The sequence below is a fragment of the Hyla sarda genome, chromosome 7, assembly GCF_029499605.1.
Source record: "Hyla sarda isolate aHylSar1 chromosome 7, aHylSar1.hap1, whole genome shotgun sequence".
In the NCBI taxonomy this organism is placed as follows: Eukaryota; Metazoa; Chordata; class Amphibia; order Anura; family Hylidae; genus Hyla; species Hyla sarda.
The window spans coordinates 4,388,528-4,411,624 of NC_079195.1; the positions used below are offsets into that span (position 1 = coordinate 4,388,528).

Sequence of the window (23,097 nt, forward strand, 5' to 3'; positions counted from 1 at the left end):
AGTTTTGGGCACCTGTCCATAAAAGGGACACTGTGGAGTTGGAAAGGGTGCAGAGACGCGCGACTAAACTAATATGGGGCATGGAACATCTTAGCTATGAGGAGCGATTAAAGGAGTTACAATTGTTTAGTCTTGAGAAGAGACGTTTAAGGGGGGATATGATAAACGTATATAAGTATATTAATGGCCCATACAAAAAATATGGAGAAAAGCTGTTCCAGGTTAAACCCCCCCAAAGGACGAGGGGGCACTCCCTCCATCTGGAGAAGAAAAAGTTTAGTCTCAAGGGGCGACACGCCTTCTTTACCGTGAGGACTGTGAATTTATGGAACGGTCTACCTCAGGAACTGGTCACAGCAGGAACAATTAACAGCTTTAAAACAGGATTAGATACATTCCTGGAACAAAATAAGATTAATGCTTATGAAATATAAAATCTCATCCCTTCCCCAATATCGCGCCACACCCCTACCCCTTAATTCCCTGGTTGAACTTGATGGACATATGTCTTTTTTCGACCGTACTAACTATGTAACACCAGTGCTGCAGCACACAGTTGCTGTGTACTAAACCCAAAATTGCACTGTCTCACAGACTATTAGGAATGGACTGCTGGATATTATACCGTCTACAGACTAGTATCTATTAAACCATTTTTTGCGGAACAAAGACTCACAATTGCGCTGAAAAATTATTCCTGCCTCCTCTGCTAAGGTTTATGAAGTTGAGGCAGCTTGTTGTTGAGGCAACACACAACTCTCTGCCCGTCTCTGTAATACAATGTTGTAGAAAGTGATTGGGAGGTTAATGGCTGCAGTAAAAAAAAAAAAATTCAGTGAAAAAAACACTGCTCTCTGTCCACCAGAACGCTGATGTGACTAGGAGGTGAAGCACTGCTGGATAAAGCTTTTCTGTGTAACACACACACACACACACACAGGCTGTCCATCCTATCTCTCTGCAGTGTACTGTATGAAGTGACTATCCGGAATATGCTGATTTTATAGGGCTGTGACATCACAGGGGTGACTGGCTGCTGATAGGCTGCATGCTGCATGTGATTCAAGGTCATCCCGCTTGCTGTTATTCCCGCCTTCCCAGAGTTCCTTGCCCCATGTACTGACATGTGGATCCACCGTTGTAGATGCCCTGGAGCCTGCACCACAGTAAATGGAGTTTACTGAAGCGATTTGTGCAATAGAATCACGGCGATATTCGCATTCCTTGTGAGTCTAATTTTTCATGAAATTCTTAATGAATTTGAATGTGTCATATTCGATTCACTCATCTCTTATTACTTCTATTAAAAAATCCCAATCCTTTCAGTACTTATCAGTATTATTATTATTCTACAGAAAAAGTTATTTTATTTTTTAATTTCTTTTCTGTCTGACCACAGTGCTCTCTGCTGACACCTCTGTCCATGTCAGGGACTGTCCAGAGCAGTATAGGTTTGCTATGGTGATTTGCTTCTGCTTTGGCTAGTTCCCGACATGGACAGAGGTGTAAGCAGAGAGCCCTGTGGCCAGACAGAAATTCATAAAGAAAAGAACTTCATCTGGAGTATACAGCAGCTGATAAGTACTGGAAGGATTAAGATTTTTTATTAGAAATACATTTCAAAACTGTACAACTTTTTGGCACCAGTTGATTTAAAATAAATAGTTTTCCACCTGAGTACCCCTTTAAAGGTTTCTCAACCTGCTGGTGTACATAAGCTACTACACTATTGATGGGGCGTGGTGTGATGTCATGAGGGGGCTTGGCCAACCCACGCAGCGCACACACAGCGTTCGGAACTATGTTCTGAATGCTGGCCAGGGGAGTACCCCTTTAAAGGAAACAAGAGGGACAGGAGAAGGTAGGCAGCAAATCTTATATGATATTGTAGTCAGCACTAAATGGGACCCATTTAGTGCTGACTACAACAACATATAATACTTTGCACATGTGTATGTTCTTACAGGATTACATACGTTTAGTCTAGCAGCATAAACGGGCTTAATCCCATTTCCATATCTTTAGTGCTCCTGTCACTTTAGATTACAGGCAGTGAATCTTAACCAAGTTAGAAGGGGTCCTGTAAGAGGCAATTAATGCTGATTAAATATTAGTGAAAGATTGGCCGCAATTAGGAGAGATGTCTTTAGCAGAGGATAGAGCGAAGCAGAGGATAGAGCAAAGACGGCTGTCATGCCCCCTCCCATAGACTTGCATTGAGGGGGCAGGGCGTGACGTCACACGGGGGCAGAGTTGTGACATCACAATCTTCCATTCCCGTGGTCAGAAGCCAGACCCTCCAGCGCTTCCGGAGCAGTAACAGGTGGGTGCTGCGTGCTATATTGTGGGGGTCCCCAGCGGCGGGACCCCCGCGATCAGATTATTTATTTGTTTTTTTTAAGTAAGAATTTTATTGAGTTATAAACAAGAAGAACAGATATAACAAAGAATGGACATAAGTGTGGGTTCTCCACAGTCAGTCAGATAACAAAAACATACCAGGTAGATGGGGACATAACAATGGTATGTTCAAGGCCACGATTGTTGAATTGGTGAAACTCAGCAATGGAAAAACCTGGATGAGCAAGGAAAGAGGGGAAAAGGGAAAGAGCAAGAGCAGAGGAGGGGGGGAGAGGTACAGGGTCAGAGGAAGAAAAGAAGAAGTGAGTCAGGGAGATATGAGAAAGAAAGAAGAGAGGAAGAGAGAGAAAGGCAGGGGAGATCACTTACAAAGAAAACTCACCGAGTGGGTCAAATCCGTCTCTCGGGCCACAGAGTCAGGAGCAAGACCAGGGTGGGAAAGGTCGGGGTGGGAGAGGTAGTCCAGTGAAGTGGAGAAGGGGGGGGGAGACCACTATACAGTGTGGACAGAGCTATTATTAGTGTAAGTCCCTGAAATCAGGGGACGAGATGAATTGCTACCAAGGGGACCAAACTCTATAGTGTCTATCCATCTTTTGGTTAGAATCAGCTAACAACTCTTCCATTTTATAAAGATGTGCCACTTCCCGAAGCCAGGAGGAGAGGGTAGGAGGGGTAGTCGATTTCCATAGTCTGGGGATGACTTATCTAGCAGCCAGGAAGAGGAAGCGGAGAAGGATTCCAGTCCAGTGGGGTGTAGGTGAAGGGAGGATGGACAGTAGAAGGGGTTTCGGTTCCAGAGGAATATGTATGTTTGTCAGTCGGAATATCACATCTAGGACTTGAGACCAGAAGGACGTAATAAGTGGACACGTCAACCAAATGTGTTGGATAGATCCACCCTGAGCATCGCAACGCCAGCACACGTCCGGTAGCGAAGGATAGAATCAGGAGAGCAGTGCAGGGACCCTGTACCAACTCGTCAACAATTTGTAATTTGTTTTCTGAGCTTTACATGAAATAGATGATTTGTGACAAGCGGACAGGGCCATCTGCCATTCCTCCTCAGAGAGTGCACCAGCCAAAGCCCTCTCCCAACTTTGGCGAAAAGGCAGTGGGGCTGTCATGAAGGAGTCTAAAAGTAGACCATATAGGGAACTAACCTGGACGTGGTGCTGCCGCGGCAGAGGTACACATGGATTCAAAACGCGTCAAAGAACGATGTAGTCTCAGGGCTGCTTTGGAAGAAGGGAGAAGGGTGTGGAAAGTTAGTCCCTGTGATCTAGGGGTACCCAGGAAGGAGGTCGTTGAGGAGGCCGGGGGGAACGACTTGTTACCGAAGATTGGTGTCAGTGGGCCATCAGGTTCCACCACTGGGGAGGGTTTCAAGTAGGTAAATTGAGAATTTGCAATGGATGCCATTACTGGGGGTAGAGATTCCCAGATTGATTTTGAGAGAGCCGATGATGGCAGCCAGAGGAGGGAGCGTGGCTCAATCGAGGAGCTCAAGTTCTCTAGTTGTACCCACTGTTTGGACTCCCGGTTGTGGAAACTATCAAGTACCCTAGTCAATATGGTAGCCAGATAGTAAGATAGGCAGTCCGGGAGGGCCAATCCTCCTTCTGTCTTGCGTCTAATGAGGACATGTCGGGCTACACGGGGGTGACCGTTGGCCCAAACAAATTTTGTGAGGAGCGCAGAGACCTCCTGGAAGAAGCTGCGTGGTAGGTGTACAGGAATACAGGAAAATAGATACAGTAATCGGGGAAGAATGTTCATTTTGACAATGTTGATTCTCCCTATCTAGGAGAAGTCCCTGCTCTCCCAACGCGTCAGGTCCAGTTTCAATGCTGACAGTATCGAGGGAAAGTTTACACGGTACGTGTCTCGGGGATTTGCAGGGATTTGCACACCTAGGTATTTGAAGGATTTGGGTCGCCAGGCGAACAGGAAGGAGGAGGCTATCGCACGAGCCATATCGGGTGGGAGGTTAATGTTTAGGGCTTCGCACTTAGATGGGTTAAGTTTATAATTGCTGTATGCCGAGAACCGGCGGATGGCTGACAGTAGTGAGGGTAAAGTGGTTAAGGGGTTAGTGAGAAATAGGAGTAGGTCATCTGCAAATACAGAGCATTTGTAGTGGCCCGAAGGGGTGTTGAGGCCTCTAATGTCCACACCATGGCAGATATCAATGAGCAAATGCTCCATGCAGAGGACATATAACAGAGGCGACAAGGGGCAGCCCTGTCTCATACCATTTGAGATCACAAGGGGAGCAGAGAGCTGTCCGTTAATTCTAATTGGGGTTTGGAGTATAGGGCCATAATGTGAGCCTTCATCAGGGGTCCCAATCCTATCTGCTCAAGTGTCGCGTCTAAGAAGCCCCAATCCACTCTGTCAAAGGCTTTCTCCGCATCCAGGGAGAGTAGAAAAGTTGGAATTCTATTGCGGAGTGCATGATGAACAACCGAGAATGTCCACAACGTATTGTCCCGGGCCTCTCGTCCACGGACAAAGCCAGCTTGGTCAGAGTGGATCAGGGACTCCATGAGGTCAGAGAGGCGATTAGCTATCAGCTGTGTGAACAGCTTTGCATCTGAATTCAAGATGGAGATTGGGCGGTAGCTGGAGCAGAGAGTCAGATCTTTGTCCTCTTTAGGGATCACCGTGATGAAGGCTCTAAGGAAGGAGGGGGGGAGAGGAGAAGTGTTTGAAATACTATTAAAGGCGATGAGCAGGAGATTAGATAACTCATCTCGGAGGGATTTAAAAATTTTTGCGGTATAACCGTCGGGACCTGGGCTTTTACCTGCTGGCATGGAGGAAATAGCCGAGTGTAATTCAGCAAGAGTAAACGGAGTTTCCAGAGCTGCGGCTATATCCATCGAAAGGGTGGGAAGGGCGGTGGAGGATATGTAGTCTCACAATGAAGGTGTAGTAGGATCTGAGTGAGCAAGGTCAGTAGTAGTGGGGGGGGGGGGGGGGGGCAGGTTATAGAGGGAGAGGTAGTAGTGTCGAAAAGCCTCGAGGATATCTGGCGTCTTATGTGAGAGGGTCCCGGAAGGGGCACGAACTGAGGTCACAAACAGGGAAGATTTTTTGTTCCTGAGAGCTCTCGCCAGAATGCGAATTGCTTTATTGCCCCATTCATAGAAAGTGCACCCAGTCAGTTGGCGATAGCATTAAGGAAGTCCAGCAGGGCATGCCTAACTCTGAGGAGTTCCCTATATGTAGTCTCTGATTGAAATTGATTATGTTGGGATTCCAGGTGGTGTAGTTGGGTTAAAAGAGAGGTATATTTGGAGGTAGAATCCTTCTTTAATCTGGACCCATGTTTGACCAAAACCCCTCTCAAAACACATTTAAGGGCCTCCCATCTGACCATCGGGGACGTGGGGTCAGAATGATAGTCATGTGCGAAATTTGTTATTGTGGATTTGAGGTCCTCAAGGCAAAGATAGTCTTGAAGGAGGTTATCGTTGAGTCTTCAGGTTGCATGTGGTTTGGGGAAAGAAGGGAGAGTGAAGGAGAATTTAACTAGTGCATGGTCAGACATCGTCACCACTCCTATGTCAGCTCGGGAGACTGAAGTCAGTAGGTGATGTTGGCAAAAAATAGAGTCAATTCTGAAGTATACTTGTCTGGGGATAGAGTAAAAGGTGTAGTCATGGTGGTCAGGGTGTGTGATCCTCCAAACGTCACTTAATTGCATCAGGTGGAGTTTCCTCTTCAGAGCTCGAAGTTTGTTATAGCAGATATAAGAATGACCAGAGGAGGTATCCTGGAGGGGGCACAGGGGGACATTAAAGTCCCCACCTAGTATGATCGGGCCTCTAGCAAAAGAAGGCCAGGGCTTTGAGGGTCTACAGAAGGAATGACACCTGATTATGGTTTTTGGGTGTATAATGAAGCAATCGTCAATACCTGTCCAGCTAGTGTGCAGTTTACAAAAATAAATCGACCATGGGGGTCGATAACAGAGTCCTCAATCACAATGTGCAAGGATCTGTGGAATGCTATAGAGACTCCCTTTGACCTGGTTTCTGGATTAGCACTATGTAACCAGGTATGGTAGTAACGGGTGAGAAGTACTGGGATGCATCCCACCTTAAAATGCGTTTCCTGGAGACATAGGATCTGTACCCTTTGTTTATGGAAAGAGTATAAAAGTTGTGCTCTTTTCTCTGGGGTATTAAGACCCTTAACATTAAGGGTGGCTAAGGTGATGTCACCTGCCATAGGGGTGGGGAGGGGATGGAACAACTCACCATGAACTCTGAGGCCCGAGACGACGAACAGCCCATCAGAGAGGATTAGGAAGGAATCGGATAATCTGCAAGAAAATGAAACGAGAAGGCGATCAGACATCTTATCCCCTATACTTTGGATGTCTTTAACTGACCCGAAGGAGCGACTTTTGTGCTGTACTATGGATTGAGATGATTTAGGGTAATTTAGGATGGTGAGCGATACATAGTGAGTGAGGGAAGGAGAGATGAAATGATGTGGTTGGAATCTTTTGTGCAGTTTTGAAAATTTTAGATTAGGTTCACACTCAGTATTGTGGTCAGTATTTTGATCAGTATCTTTAGCCAAAACCAGGAGTGGTACCAATACAGAGAAAAACTAAAATGGAAAAATCTTAACCTTTTTCTGTGTTTTAGACTCACTCCAAGTCTAAAAATATTGACAAAAATATTGTGTGACCCCGGCCTTAATGTGTCAGAATATAAAAACTATTATCAGATTGTATTTTGTCTTAAGATTAGCTTATTTAAATATTTAAACATTTGTATCTCACCACAGGGGAGACTTTTCCTGTCTCCTGTTAATGTTGAGGAAGCGCTGTCCTACAATCTGGGGAGGAGTTTAGTAAGTATTCTTCCTTTGCTCTTTTTTATTTTATAAGGTCCATTGTGAGAAATTCATGTATATATTAAAACTAACGTCCACATACACAGATTCCTTGACACAGCTGCATACACATAATCTCTTCAATATAGAAAGAATAATAAGGGCACTCACCGTTCTTTATTTTCTCAAATTGAAAGACATTAATGCATTCAGGACGGGACAGACAAACAATCCGCAGGGTAACTTCTTCAGGCATTGGTGCCGTTTTGCGCTGTAGCATTCAGACACACCTATATACCCTATGACTCAGTCGTGGTCATGGTAACATATCAACAACAACCAAAAAATTTGTTGTTTAAAATTTTTTCTAAAAACAGTATGAATGAAGGGATTATGGCATTACACTCATATCAGTGCAATCATTAAGACCTATTGGTCTTAGAATCCATCTGGCTTCTTTCTTTAGAAGCATTTGTGCCGATTACATCCATCTGTGAGAATTCCACTCTCTCCAGGGTGGAAAAACAGTACCCATCTATTTCATTACTGTGCACTTTATTTATATGCTAAATGAAGTGTCTTGCTCCTATTTCTGTCTTTAACCCCTTAAGGACACATGACGTTCTCATACGTCTCCATTTCCAAGTCCTTAAGGACACATGACGTATGAGAACGTCATGTGTTTTACCGGCCCCCCGCAACCATCTGGAGCGGAGCCGGTCCCCGATGCCTGCTGAAATCGTTCAGCAGGCATCGGGGCATATCGCCCAGGGGGGTCATTATGACCCCCCATGTCGGCGATGGCCGCAGATCGCTGGACAATTCAGTCCAGCGATCTGCGGCGGATTCCGGGTCAATCGGGTCTCCAGTGACCCGGTGACCCGGAATTATTGGCTGATCGGGGCCGTCAGAGACGGCCCCGAACAGCCAGAGGCAGCAGGGGTGAGGTGGCACTGGTGCCACCTCACGATCGCCCTGATTCGTCGGCCGGATTACCGGCCGACCAATCAGGGCGCCTGCTGCGGGTGTCACTCCCGCAACCCGCTCCGCCCCTCTTCCGGAGGACGTGAGCGGGTGCGGGATGTGCACCCCGGGTGCTGGGGACCCCGATCCCCGGCGCCCCTGTTGGGATCGGGGCCCCAGGAGCAGCGGCGGCGGCGGAGACGACGAGGGACTGACCTGTGCGGCTGGATCGTTGGAGGTGAGTGACAGCCTCCTGCTGTTGCTTAGCAACAGCTCCCAGCATGCAACAAGGGCATGCTGGGAGCTGTAGTTATGCAACAGCAGGAGGCAGACCACCACAACTCCCAGCATGCCCTTATGGGCATGCTGGGACTTGTAGTTTTGCAACAGCTGGAGGCACATTCTTTCTATGGAAAAGTGCACCTTCAGCTGTTGTGTAACTACAACTCCCAGCTTGCACAATCAGCTAAAGTGCATGCTGGGAGTTGTAGTGGTGCATCTGGTGGTTGCATAACTACAACTCCCAGCATGCTCGTTGGCTGTCGGTGACTGCTGAGAGTTGTAGTTTTGCAACAGCTGAAGGCACACTGAGTTAAGTAGCAAACCAGTGTGTCTCCAGCTGTTGCATAACTACAATCCCCAGCATCCCCAGCCAAAGTAGTATGCCTCCAGCTGTTGCATAACTACAACACCCAGCATGCCCTTCCGCTGACCGTACATGCTGGGGGTTGTAGCTTTTGCAACAGCTGAAGGCACACTGGTTGCAAAACACTGAGTTTGTTACCAAACTCGGTGTTTCACAACCTGTGTGTCTCCAGCTGTTGCAAAACTACAACTCCCAGCATCCACTGATAGACCGTACATGCTGGGAGTTGTAGTTTTGCAACAGCTGGATGTCCCCCCCCCCAATGTGAACGTACAGGGTACACTCACATGGGCGGAGGATTAAAGTAAGTATCCGGCTGCAAGTTTGAGCTGCGTCAAATTTCCTGCCGTAGCTCAAACTGCCAGCGAGAAACTACTGTGAACCCCCGCCCGTGCGACTGTACCCTAAAAACACTACACTACACTAACACAAAATAAAATAAAAAGTAAAAAACACTACAAATACACATACCCCTACACAGCCCCCCTCCCCAATAAAAATGAAAAACGTCTGGTACGCCACTGTTTCCAAAACGGAGCCTCCAGCTGTTGCAAAACAACTACTCCCAGTATTGCCAGATAGCCACTGACTGTCCAGGCATGCTGGGAGTTTTACAACAGCTGGAGGCACCCTGTTTGGGAATCACTGGCGTAGAATTCCCCTATGTCCACCCCTATGCAATCCCTAATTTAGGCCTCAAATGCGTATGGCGCTCTCACTTTGGAGCGCTGTCGTATTTCAAGGCAACAGTTTAGGGCCACATATGGGGTATCGCCGTACTCGGGAGAAATTGGGCTTCAAATTTTGGGGGGTATTTTCTGCCTTTTAAAAAATGTAAAATTTTTGGGAAAACAAGCATTTTAGGTAAAAAAAATATATATTTTTTTACATATGCAAAAGTCGTGAAACACCTGTAGGGTATTAAGGTTCAAATTACCCCTTGTTACGTTCCCCGAGGGGTCTAGTTTCCAGAATGGTATGCCATGTGTTTTTTTTTTGCTGTCCTGGCACCATAGGGGCTTCCTAAATGCGGCATGCCCCCAGAGCAAAATTCGCTTTCAAAAAGCCAAATGTGACTCCTTCTCTTCTGAGACCTGTAGTGCGCCAGCAGAGCACTTTTCACACCCATATGGGGTGTTTTCTGAATCGGGAGAAATTGGGCTTCAAATTTTGGGGGGTATTTTCTGCTATAACCCTTTTTAAAATTGTAAAAATTTTGGGAAGCCAAGCATTTTAGGTAAAAAAAATATATTTTTTTTTACATATGCAAAAGTCGTGAAACACCTGTAGGGTATTAAGGTTCACATTACCCCTTGTTACGTTCCCCGAGGGGTCTAGTTTCCAAAATGGTATGCCATGTGGGCTTTTTTTGCTGTCCTGGCACCATGGGGGCTTCCTAAATGCGGCATGCCCCCAGAGCAAAATTTGCTTTCAAAAAGCCAAATGTTACTCCTTCTCTTCTGAGACCTGTAGTGCGCCAGCAGATCACTTTTCACCCCCATATGGGGTGTTTTCTGAATCGGGAGAAATTGGGCTTCAAATTTTGGGGGGTATTTTCCGCTATTACCCTTTTTAAAAATGTAAACATTTTGGGAAAACAAGTATTTTAGGTAAAAAAAAAATATTTTTTCTTACATATGCAAAAGTCGCGAAACACCTGTAGGGCATTAAGGTTCACGTTACCCCTTGTTACGTTCCCCGAGGGGTCTAGTTTCCAAAATGGTATGCCATGTGGTTTTTTTTTGCTGTTCTGGCACCATAGGGGCTTCCTAAATGCGGCATGCCCCCAGAGCAAAATTTGCTTTCAAAAAGCCAAATGTGACTCCTTCTCTTCTGAGACCTGTAGTGCACCAGCAGAGCACTTTTCACCCCCATGCGAGGTGTTTTCTGTATCGGGAGAAATTGGGCTTCAAATTTTGGGGGGTATTTTCTGCTATTACCCTTTTTAAAAATGTAAAATTTTTGGGAAACCAAGCATTTTAGGTAAAAAAAATATATATTTTTTTTACATATGCAAAAGTCGTGAATCACCTGTAGGATATTAAGGTTCACTTTACCCCTTGTTACGTTCCCTGAGGGGTCTAGTTTCCAAAATGGTATGCCATGTGTTTTTTTTTGCTGTCCTGGCACCATAGGGGCTTCCTAAATGCGGCATGCCCCCCAAAAACCATTTGTCGCTCCTTCCCTTCTGAGCCCTCTACTGCGCCCGCTGAACAAATAACATAGACATATGAGGTATGTGCTTACTCGAGAGAAATTGGGTTTCAAATACAAGTAAAAATTTTCTCCTTTTTACCCCTTACAAAAATTCAAAAATTGGGTCTACAAGAACATGCGAGTGTAAAAAATGAAGATTTTGAATTTTCTCCTTCACTTTGCTGCTATTCCTGTGAAACACCTAAAGGGTTAATACACTTACTGAATGTTTTATTGAATACTTTAGGGGGTGTAGTTTTTATAATGGGGTCTTTTATGGGGTATTTCTAATATGAAGACCCTTCAAATCCACTTCAAAACTGAACTGGTCCCTGAAAAATAGTGAGTTTGAAAATTTTGTGAAAAATTTCAAAATTGCTACTGAACTTTGAAGCCCTCTGGTGTCTTCCAAAAGTAAAAACTCATAAATTTTATGATGCAAACATAAAGTAGACATATTGTATATGTGAACCCAAAAAAAATATATTTTGAATATCCATTTTCCTTACAAGCAGAGAGCTTCAAAGTTAGAAAAATGCAAAATTTTCATTTTTTTCATCAAATTTTGGGATTTTTCACCAAGAAAGGATGCAAGTTACCATAAAATTTTACCACTAAGTTAAAGTAGAATATGTCACGAAAAAACAATCTCGGAATCAGAATGATAACTAAAAGCATTCCAGAGTTATTAATGTTTAAAGTGACAGTGGTCAGAATTGCAAAAAACGCTCCGGTCCTTAAGGTATAAAATGGCCTGGTCCTTAAGGGGTTAAGGAGCGGACATGCTCACGGCTTCAATGGAAGAGCAGCTATTTTGTTTTATCTACTGTATATAGAATTGGTTACACTTACAAACCAAGGCATACACCATTTATGTTAAACAGCAGGCTATAGATTGATTAATTTTTATAGTATAACCTGATAAACTGATCTCTTTTTGTTTTGAATTTAGCCACAAAAGGAACAGGAGCCACAACACAAATTCCCTTTAGGTCTCAATTCAGACAACCAGTCTTTTTTCAAATTTTTTCTGTATGTCACATTAGGTTTCTTGCTTGTAAACTCCCTTCATATCGTCATCTTCTTGCAAAATGTACCCATTGTTCACTATTGCGTTTTTCAACACTAAATTTAATGGGGTATTATTAAACAAAAAAAAAAACACAACTAGGATTAGATATTTTCTCTACTTTTCCTTTTTAACAATTTTTCTCTTGGGATTTGGTCTACTTTCCTTCTAGCCTCACGTATGATTCTTATTGGGTTCCCCCTCTGTAAAAGCCGAGTTTTTAAGTCATCTGTTTACAAAAATGATTGGGGTAATTATTAATCTTCTTCATCTTAACATCCGTCCAAAAGGTATACTACACTTTTCGTGTGTAGGATGAAAGGAATTAAAGAGAAATAACCCAAAGTCTGGACCTTATTACGGACTATATCAATTTTTCATTTAGATAAGTCACAAACTCCAAAAATTTGGTTTCTGAGCCATCCCATACCACAAAAAAAATCATCCACATACCGCAGATATCATTTAAATTTTACCAAAAAAGGGAAAAGAGGCTGGGGACCCCAAGGCAGTCCCGTGGATCTACCTGTACAATTCCCCCCCATAATGGAAGGCGTTATGTGGGATATGAGTATACTGTCTCGCAACATCTATCGAGGTTAGCTTAAAGTCCGGCTGCCAATATAATTCATTCAAAATTATGATTAAATCACCTGTATCCCGCAAGTAGGAAGGTAAGTCTTTAACCCCTTTTGACCTTAAGGAGCAGGCCAATTTTCCTTTTTGCAGTTTAATTTTTTTCTACTCCCCTTCTAAAAATCATAATACTTTCAATTTTGCACCTACAGACCCATATGAGGGCTTGTTTTTTGAGACATCAATTGTTCTTTGTAATATCATCAATCATTTCACCACAAAATCATTGGCAAAACCCCCCAAAAAATAAATTAAATTTATCAGGTAAAAAAGGACGCAATATATTTAATCTGTAGGTCCATACGGTTACAAGGATATCCAATTTATTTAGGTTTTATTTTATTTTACTACTAAAAAATTATAACTACATGCACCAAAATTAGCATGTTAAAAATTGTCCTTTTTTGACCCCTATAACTTTTTTCTTTTTCCCCATATGGGGCTACATGAAGGCATGAAGGTTCATTTTTTTGTGTAGTTTATATCGGTACCATTTTTATTATGAAGGGACTTTAAGATTTTTTTTACTAGTGTTTGTATGGTATATGAAGTGACTAAAAATGCACAGTTTTGGACTTTGGTGTTTTGTACGTGTACACCATTGATCATGCAGTTTGTGTTCGGGGCTCCATACGTGTACTAGTGACAGGAAAGATTGCCTACATACCTATACAAGATCTTACCCTATGTCAAGATTTGGCTGGCTGGAGGTGGATCCTCTGTGCCAGAGAGGGATTGGCGTGGACCATGTTGGTGGACCGGTTCTAAGTGGCTACTGGTATTCACCAGAGCCCGCCGCAAAGCGGGATGGTCTTGCAGCGGCGGTAGCAACCAGGTCGTATCCACCAGCAACGGCTCAACCTCTCTGACTGCTGAAGATAAGCGCGGTACAAGGGAGTAGACAAGAGCAAGGTCGGACGTAGCAGAAGGTCAGGGCAGGCAGCAAGGATCGTAGTCAGGGGCAACGGCAGGAGGTCTGGAACACAGGCTAGGAACACACAAGGAAACGCTTTCACTGGCACAATGGCAACAAGATCCGGCGAGGGAGTGCAGGGGAAGTGAGGTATAAGTAGGGAGTGCACAGGTGAACATACTGATTAAGCCTGCTGCGCCAATCAGTGGCGCAGTGGCCCTTTAAATTGCAGAGTCCCGGCGCGCGCGCGCCCTAAGGAGCGGGGCCGCGCACGCCGGGACAAGACAGACGGGGAACGGGTCAGGTACGGGAGCCGGTATGCACATCGCGAGCGGGCGCCTCCCGCATCGCGAATCGCATCCCGGCTGGGAATTATATTGCAGCGCACCTGGTCAGCAGGTCTGACCGGGGCGCTGCGAATGACAGGATGCTGCGAGCGCTCCAGGGAGGAGCGGGGACCCGGAGCGCTCGGCGTAACAGTACCCCCCCCCTTGGGTCTTCCCCTCTTCTTGGAGCCTGAGAACCTGAGGATAAGACTTTTATCTAGGATGTTGTCCTCAGGTTCCCAGGATCTCTCCTCTGGGCCACAGTTTTCCCAATCTACCAAAAAAAATCTTTTCCCTCTGACAGTCTTGGAGGCCAGAATCTCCTTCACAGAGAAGACGTCAGATGAACCGGAAACAGGAGTGGGAGAAACAACTTTAGGAGAGAAGCGGTTAATGATGAGTGATTTAAGGAGAGAGACATGGAAGGCATTGGGAATACGAAGAGAAGGAGGAAGAAGGAGTTTGTAAGAGACAGGGTTAATCTGGCACAAGACTTTGAAAGGGCCAAGATAGCGTGGTCCCAGTTTGTAACTGGGGACACGAAAGCGGACATATTTAGCGGAGAGCCATACCTTGTCTCCGGGAGCAAAAATGGGGGGAGTTCTTCTTTTCTTATCAGCAAATCTTTTCATCCGGGATGAAGCCTGTAAAAGAGAATTTGGGGTTTCTTTCCATATGGTGGAAAGATCACGAGTCACCTCATCCACAGCGGGCAAACCAGAGGGCAAGGGAGTAGGGAGGGGAGGAAGAGGGTGACGGCCGTACACCACGAAAAATGGGGATTTAGCAGAAGATTCGGAGACTCTGAAGTTGTATGAGAATTCGGCCCATGGTAGAAGATCTGCCCAGTCATCCTGGCGGGAGGAAACAAAATGCCGTAAATAGTCACCCAGGACCTGATTAATTCTTTCTACTTGCCCATTGGATTGGGGATGATAAGAAGAGAAGTTTAATTTGATCTTGAGCTGTTTACAGAGGGCCCTCCAGAATTTAGACACGAATTGGACGCCTCTATCCGAGACGCTATGCGTGGGCAAACCGTGAAGGCGAAAAATGTGTACAAAAAATTGCTTTGCCAACTGAGGCGCTGAAGGAAGACCAGGAAGAGGAATAAAATGTGCCATCTTGGAAAATCGATCAACGACCACCCAAACAACTGTGTTGCCACGGGATGAGGGCAAGTCCGTAATAAAGTCCATACCAATCTGTGACCAAGGCTGTTCAGGAACAGGCAGAGGATGAAGGAGACCAGCAGGCTTCTTGCGAGGAGTCTTATCCCAGGCACAGACAGTACAGGCCCGCACGAAATCAATAACATCAGTCTCCAGAGTCGGCCACCAATAGAAACGAGAGATGAGTTGAACAGATTTTTTGATGCCCGCATGGCCTGCGAGGTGGGAGGAGTGTCCCCATTTGAGAATCCCGAGACGCTGGCGTGGAGAAACGAAGGTCTTCCCTGGAGGAGTTTGCCTGATGGAGGCTGGAGAAGTGGAGATCAGACAGTCAGGAGGAATGATGTGTTGCGGAGAGACCTCTACTTCAGAGGCATCAGAAGAACGAGAGAGGGCATCGGCCCTAATGTTCTTGTCAGCAAGGCGAAAATGGATTTCAAAGTTAAAACGGGCAAAGAACAACGACCACCTAGCCTGGCGAGGGTTCAGTCGTTGGGCAGACTGGAGATAGGAGAGATTCTTGTGATCAGTGTATATGATAACTGGAAATTTTGATCCCTCCAGCAGGTGCCTCCATTCCTCAAGCGCCAATTTAATGGCCAGTAGTTCTCGATCACCAATGGAGTAGTTTCTCTCCGCCGGAGAGAAGGTCCTAGAAAAAAAACCACAAGTAACAGCATGCCCGGAAGAATTTTTTTGTAGAAGGACAGCTCCAGCTCCCACAGAGGAGGCATCTACCTCCAATAGAAAGGGTTTAGATGGGTCAGGTCTGGAGAGCACGGGAGCAGAAGAAAAGGCAGACTTGAGATGTTTAAATGCGTCTTCCGCTTGGGGAGACCAGGACTTAGGATTGGCATTTTTCTTGGTTAAAGCCACGATAGGGGCCACAATAGTGGAGAAGTGTGGAATGAATTGTCTGTAATAATTGGCGAACCCCAAAAAACATTGGATAGCACGTAGTCCGGAGAGGCGTGGCCAATCTAAGACGGCAGAAAGTTTATCTGGGTCCATTTGTAGTCCCTGGCCAGAGACCAAGTGTCCTAGGAAAGGAAGAGATTGACATTCAAAAAGACATTTCTCCATTTTGGCATAAAGTTGATTGTCCCGAAGTCTCTGAAGAACCATGCGGACATGCTGGCGGTGTTCTTCCAAGTTGGCAGAAAAAATCAGAATATCGTCCAGATAAACCACAACACAGGAATATAGGAGATCACGAAAAATTTAATTTACAAAGTCTTGGAAGACGGCAGGGGCGTTGCACAGGCCAAAGGGCATGAACAGATACTCAAAGTGTCCATCTCTGGTGTTAAATGCAGTCTTCCATTCGTGCCCCTCCCAGATGCGGATGAGATTATAAGCACCTCTTAAGTCCAGTTTGGTAAAGATGTGGGCGCCTTGTAGGCGTTAAAAGAGTTCCGAGATAAGAGGTAAGGAGTAACGTTTTTTTTACCGTGATTTTATTAAGTCCGCGGTAATCAATGCAAGGGCGTAGGGAGCCATCTTTTTTGGACACAAAAAAAAATCCAGCTCCGGCAGGAGAGGAGGACTTGCAGATAAACCCCTTTTTTAAATTCTACTGGATGTACTCCGACATGGCTAGAGTCTCTGGAGCAGACAGGGGATAGATTCTGCCCCGGGGTGGAGTGGTACCCGGGAGGAGGTCAATAGGACAGTCATAAGGCCTGTGAGGAGGTAAAGTCTCTGCTTGCTTTTTGCAAAAAACATCAGCATAGTCCATATAAGCCTTAGGAAGACCGGATTCCGGGGGAACCACAGGGTCACGACAGGGAGTACTGGGAACCGGTTTAAGACAGTCCCTGAGACAAGAAGTACCCCAGTACCCCAGTTGATTTCTCCTGTGGACCAACCAAGGGTTGGGGAATGGTGTTGAAGCCACGGTAATCCAAGAAGAATTTCAGAAGTGCAGTTGGAGAGGACCAAAAATTCAATTTTTTCGTGATGGGGTCCGATGCACATTAGGAGAGGTTCCGTGGGGTAACGCACGGTACAGTCCAATCTTTCATTGTTAACAGAATTAATGTAGAGGGGTCTGGCGAGACTGGTCACCGGGATGTTGAACCTGTTGATGAGAGAGGCCAAAATAACATTTCCTGCAGATCCGGAATCCAAGAAGGCCATAGCAGAGAAGGTAGAAGAAGATTTCCGCACAGGCACAGTAAGGCGTGGAGAAGCAGAGTTCACATCAAGAACTGTCTCACCTTTGTGCGGAGTCATCGTACGTCTTTCCAGGCGGGGAGGACGGATAGGACAATCCTTCAAGAAGTGTTCGGTACCGGCACAGTACAGGCAAAGATTCATGCGGCGTCGTGTCCTCTCTTGAGGTGTCAAGCGAGACCGGTCAACTTGCATAGCCTCCACGGCGGGAGGCACAGGAACGGATTGCAGAGGACCAGAGGAGAGAGGAGCCGGGGAGAGAAACCGCCTCGTGCGAACAAAGTCCATATCCTGGCGGAGCTCCTGACGCCTTTCGCATGTCAATGCGGGTGGCAAGATGAATAAGTTCATGCAGGTTAGCAGGAATTTCTCGTGCGGCCAGCACATCTTTAATGTTGCTGGATAGGCCTTTTTTAAAGGTCGCGCAGAGGGCCTCATTATTCCAGGATAATTCGGAGGCAAGAGTACGGAATTGGATGGCGTACTCGCCAACAGAAGAATTACCCTGGACCAGGTTCAGCAGGGCAGTCTCAGCAGAAGAGGCTCGGGCAGGTTCCTCAAAGACACTTCGAATCTCCGTGAAGAAGGAGTGTACAGAGGCAGTGACAGGGTCATTGCGGTCCCAGAGCGGTGTGGCCCATGACAGAGCTTTCCCAGACAGAAGGCTGACTACGAAAGCCACCTTAGACCTTTCAGTAGGAAACTGGTCCGACATCATCTCCAAGTGCAGGGAACATTGCGAAAGAAAGCCACGGCAAAACTTAGAGTCCCCATCAAATTTATCCGGCAAGGATAATCGTAGGCCGGAAGCGGCCACTCGCTGCGGAGGAGGTGCAGGAGCTGGCGGAGGAGATTGTTGCTGAAGCTGTGGTAATAGCTGCTGTAGCATCACGGTCAGTTGAGACAGCTGGTGGCCTTGTTGCGCTATCTGTTGCGACTGCTGGGCGACCACCGTGGTGAGGTCGGCGACAACTGGCAGTGGGACTTCAGCGGGATCCATGGCCGGATCTACTGTCACGATTCGGCTGGCTGAAGGTGGATCCTCTGTGCCAGAGAGGGATTGGCGTGAACCGTGTTGGTGGACCGGTTCTAAGTGGCTACTGGTATTCTCCAGAGCCCGCCGCAAAGCGGGATGGTCTTGCAGCGGCGGTAGCAACCAGGTCGTATCCACCAGCAATGGCTCAACCTCTCTGACTGCTGAAGATAAGCGCGGTACAAGGGAGTAGACAAGAGCAAGGTCGGACGTAGCAGAAGGTCAGGGCAGGCAGCAAGGATCGTAGTCAGGGGCAACGGCAGGAGGTCTGGAACACAGGCTAGGAACACACAAGGAAACGCTTTCACTGGCACAATGGTAACAAGATCCGGCGAGGGAGTGCAGTGGAAGTGAGGTATAAGTAGGGAGTGCACAGGTGAACATACTGATTAAGCCTGCTGCGCCAATCAGTGGCGCAGTGGCCCTTTAAATTGCAGAGACCCGGCCGCGCGCGCCGGGACAAGACAGACGGGGAACGGGTCAGGTACGGGAGCCGGGATGCGCATCGCGAGCGGGCGCCTCCCGCATCGCGAATCGCATCCCGGCTGGGAATTATATTGCAGCGCACCCGGTCAGCAGGTCTGACCGGGGCGCTGCGAATGAGAGGATGCTGCGAGCGCTCCGGGGAGGAGCGGGGACCCGGAGCGCTCGGCGTAACACCCTAGCATAGCGGTCTGAGTTGTGCCATAACCGTGTAGTGAGGGCACGCCTATAGAGGGCATGCACTATAGTTAAGGAATAGAATAAGGGAGGGTTGGGTGGGTTCCACAAACGTCACGTGCTCCGCCCCTGTAGGAGAGGGGAAGTTATATACACACGCCCCCACCTGTTCCCAATAAGCCCCACCTGGAAGTGCAGGGAGCGATAATTACTTCTGCCCCTCACACAAATACAGCCCATCAGGCTTTATACTTTTGTTCGGGGCTCCATACGTGTACTAGTGACAGGAAAGATTGCCTACATACCTGTACAAGATCTTACCCTAGCATAGCGGTCTGAGTTGTGCCATAACCGTGTAATGAGGGCCTATAGAGGGCAAAAAGCAACCATGCTAGGATGAATACAATTCCTGAAATAACTCATCCTACACCCAGCATCAATCTTCACCTACCCGAAGTAGACTATACCTAGTGTGCTGAAAGAGTAGCCCTGACCAACTAGTGACTACTAGAGGTGGTAACCATACCTTTGAAACCGTGGTAGTAACGTCCACCTGTAAAGAATCAACCTGAGAATAACCTTCCCTGCCAAATATACTAACTGAATTATACCTATTACCATCCCTACTTATGACATTACTTCAAATGGACACGGAAAGGCTAACTTCATGGCAGGTCTGAAAAGCACCAATCCCTTGCTATTTAAGAGGCAAAAACTAAACTGACAGATAAATGACAAGAAATACCTATCTACCTGATAGACCGTGTGGGTCATGTTGCCTGACAAGGTTCACGAAGGCACCTTACCTGATTGAGATAGTAACAACAGACATACCTAACTAGCCACTGTACTGACCCAACTGGACTTGGAAGTGATGACCCGTTGCAGATGACAGCTCCCTGCGTGAGCAACGTGCCTGTAGACGTGACCAGTGTTTAGGTGAACCATCATGCCTGTAGACCTGACAGGTCTTTGTGACACCGTCGTGCCTGAACCCGTCACAGGTCCCCGCGAAACCATCGAGCCTGTAGACATGACAGGTCTTTGTGAAATTATTGTGCCTGTAAACGTCACAGGTCTTTGTAAACCACTTTTTTTTTTCAAATACGTAAGTGTGAAATGCCATATTGAGATTGTATGCTATCTGAAACGTGTCAGATTACCTACATAACCATGTCAAATCAATTGCTCTGAAATGAGACAGCAGCAACCACGATTCAATCCCCGATCCTAAAGAAATGAGTCATGTAACTGTTAGTGTTGAGCGGCATAGGCCATATTCGAATTCGCGAATATTCGCGAATATATGGACGAATATTCGTCATATTCGCGAATATTCGTAATATTCTCGTTCTATTTTCGCATATGCGAATATTCGCGTGTGCGAAAATTAACATATGCGAAAATTTGCATATACAAAAATTAGCATAAACTAAAATTCGCATATGCGAAAATTCGCACACCAGTCTCACACAGTAGTATTAGAGCCTTCTTACACCACATAAGCTGGAAGCAGAGAGGGGTGATCACTGTGATGTGTACTGTGAAAAAAACAAAACAAAAAAAAACGAATATTCGTAATTACGAATATATAGCGCTATATTCGCGAATATTCGCGAATTCGCGAATATGCGATATTCGCGAATAAAATTCGAATTGCGAATATTCGCGAGCAACACTAGTAACTGTGTATTAAATACACAATATAGCTGCAACTAAATGCCGGCCCTCCTTAAAAGAGAACGTGCAACTATGCCGGATAGTTGAATCTGTGTACTATAACGAAATGATAACGTAATCGAGAAATACAACAGACGAGGTTGTATCTGACCTGAAAACGTGTCAAGTCATAACAAATATAACAAACGACAAAATTGCTCTGAAAATGAGTCAGTAGCAACTGGCATTACCCCTTTAACCTGAAGAGGAGTCAGGCAACAGGGTAACATCATGAGTATTCCTGACAAAACACCTGTATGAAGCTGGCGTGTTGTTCTGAAGGCAGTAACAAAAATGACCAATTGTGTCCAATACCCTAACCAAATGATCTACACCCACTGTGTGCACCGCATGAAACATGTTAACCGTATGTGCGGCATAACCTGCTAACAGTATACCCAACTACAAGTCGCTATTCAATATGTTATTGCTCTGAGACATGTCTGTAACAATAACCTATGTGTTGCATCCCCCCCCCCCCCCTACAGACGTAGGAGGTTTAAGAATATGTGCTCGATATATCTGCAATGAATGTAAGCACAATATGAATACTGTAATCATGTATTGTAAATATATGTACAGCCAGAGGTGCAACTGCTATTCAACACTAGGAACGAATGCACATAATAACCTACCCGCATACAACTATGGTAGTATGCAACAAATGCTGTGTACTGGTGCATGTATCATACACAAGCTGGGAGCGTAAGTACCGTGAAAATGTAAGGAATGTTATGAATTTATGCTCTAACACCATTATGAGTACAGCATACATGCCTAGAAATAAAGTGTAAACAACATATCTCTAAAAAGATAAAAGACAACGTGCAACTATGCTGGATAGTTGAATAGGTCTACTATAAGTAACTGATAACGTGGTCATGAAATACCACGGAGGAGGCTGTATCTGTCCTGAGAACCTCTCAGGTCATGACAATAAACCACAATGTAATTGCTCTGAAAATTCGTCGGTAGCAACCAACATTAACCCCTTAAGCTGAAGGAGTCAGGCAAATAGGGCAACGTCTAACAAAGCTGTATAAGCTTTCCGTATAAACACTATGCACGGATACGCAGTATGGAAGCTATGAGCATGAGTACAGTAAAGCTACGGGAGCATATGTGTAGTGTAGACTCTAAGGATGGAAATGCAGAAAAACTATTACCCATGTGCAGTACAACAAAATAAAGCTATGAACGTAACCAGACTACCAAACTATGAGCGTAACGTGCAACTATGTACTATAACGAAATGATAACGTAATCGAGAAATACAACATACGAGGTTGTATCGGACCTGAAAAACTGTCAGGTCATAACAAATACACAAACGACAAAATTGCTCTGAATACGAGTCAGTAGCAACCGACATTACCCCTTAACCTGAAGAGGAGTCAGGCAACAGGTTAACATTGTGACTATTCCTGAAATTGGTTGCTCTGAATGTGAGTCAGTAACAACCGCGATTCAATCCCTGATCCTGAAGGAATGAGTCAGGTTACCGGGTATTGAACAGCCAATTAGTGCCACTAAAATGATGACCACCCTTTGAAAGAGTACCTGTGCTGGGTAGTTGAATATGTGTACTATAACTAACTGATAACGTAGTTGTGAAATACAACAGAGGAGGTTGTATCTGACCTGAGAACTTGTCAGGTCATGACAATAAACAACAATGCGATTGCTCTGAACAAGTCAGTAGCAACCAACATTGACCCCTTAACCTGAAGAGGAGTCAGGCAATAGGGCTACATCCTGACAAACCTGAGTGAACTTTCCGTATAAAAGACTATGAACGAAAACACAGAATGAATGCTATAAACATACGTACAGTAAAAGCTATGGGAGCATGTGTGTAGTGTAGACGCTATGGATGAACATGCAGAATAAATACCATTACCCATGTACAGTAAACGCTATGGATGTTAATGCAGAGAACATAACAGAATGAATGCTACATGTACGCAGAATAAGTACTACAACGTGTCAGCATAATAATTACTACCATCGTATGTACAGAATGAAAGCTACGAATATCCGTGTAGTGTATTGCTACAATTATATGTGCAATATACATGACGTGAACATGTCTGTGGTATGAATACAACGAGCGTGTATGTGGTATAAATGCTATGAGTGTATAGTGGTATGATACTATCAGCAGTATAATGCTATGAGTATACTTGCAGTATCAATGCTAAGAGCGTATGTGCCTGATGTAGGCCATGTGTATGTGCAGTATAAATGATACAAGTACGTGTGCAGTATAAGTGTCGAGCATATGTGCTACGAATTAATATGTGGTATGATGCTATGAGGTATGAGTACTATGAGCAGAATAATGCTGTGAACATGCTATGAGCGCGTGGCCACA

General features: G+C 45.5%; 1 long non-coding RNA gene across 1 annotated transcript in view; it reads left to right on the forward strand.

Moving 5' to 3' along the window:
* Positions 1–23,097, forward strand: part of LOC130282367 (uncharacterized) — a 45,621-nt gene that overhangs the window by 15,729 nt on the left and 6,795 nt on the right. Inside the window, exon 3 of the long non-coding RNA XR_008846362.1 lies at positions 7,168–7,233. This is a non-coding gene — a long non-coding RNA (uncharacterized LOC130282367). The remainder of the gene's footprint in view (positions 1–7,167; positions 7,234–23,097) is intronic.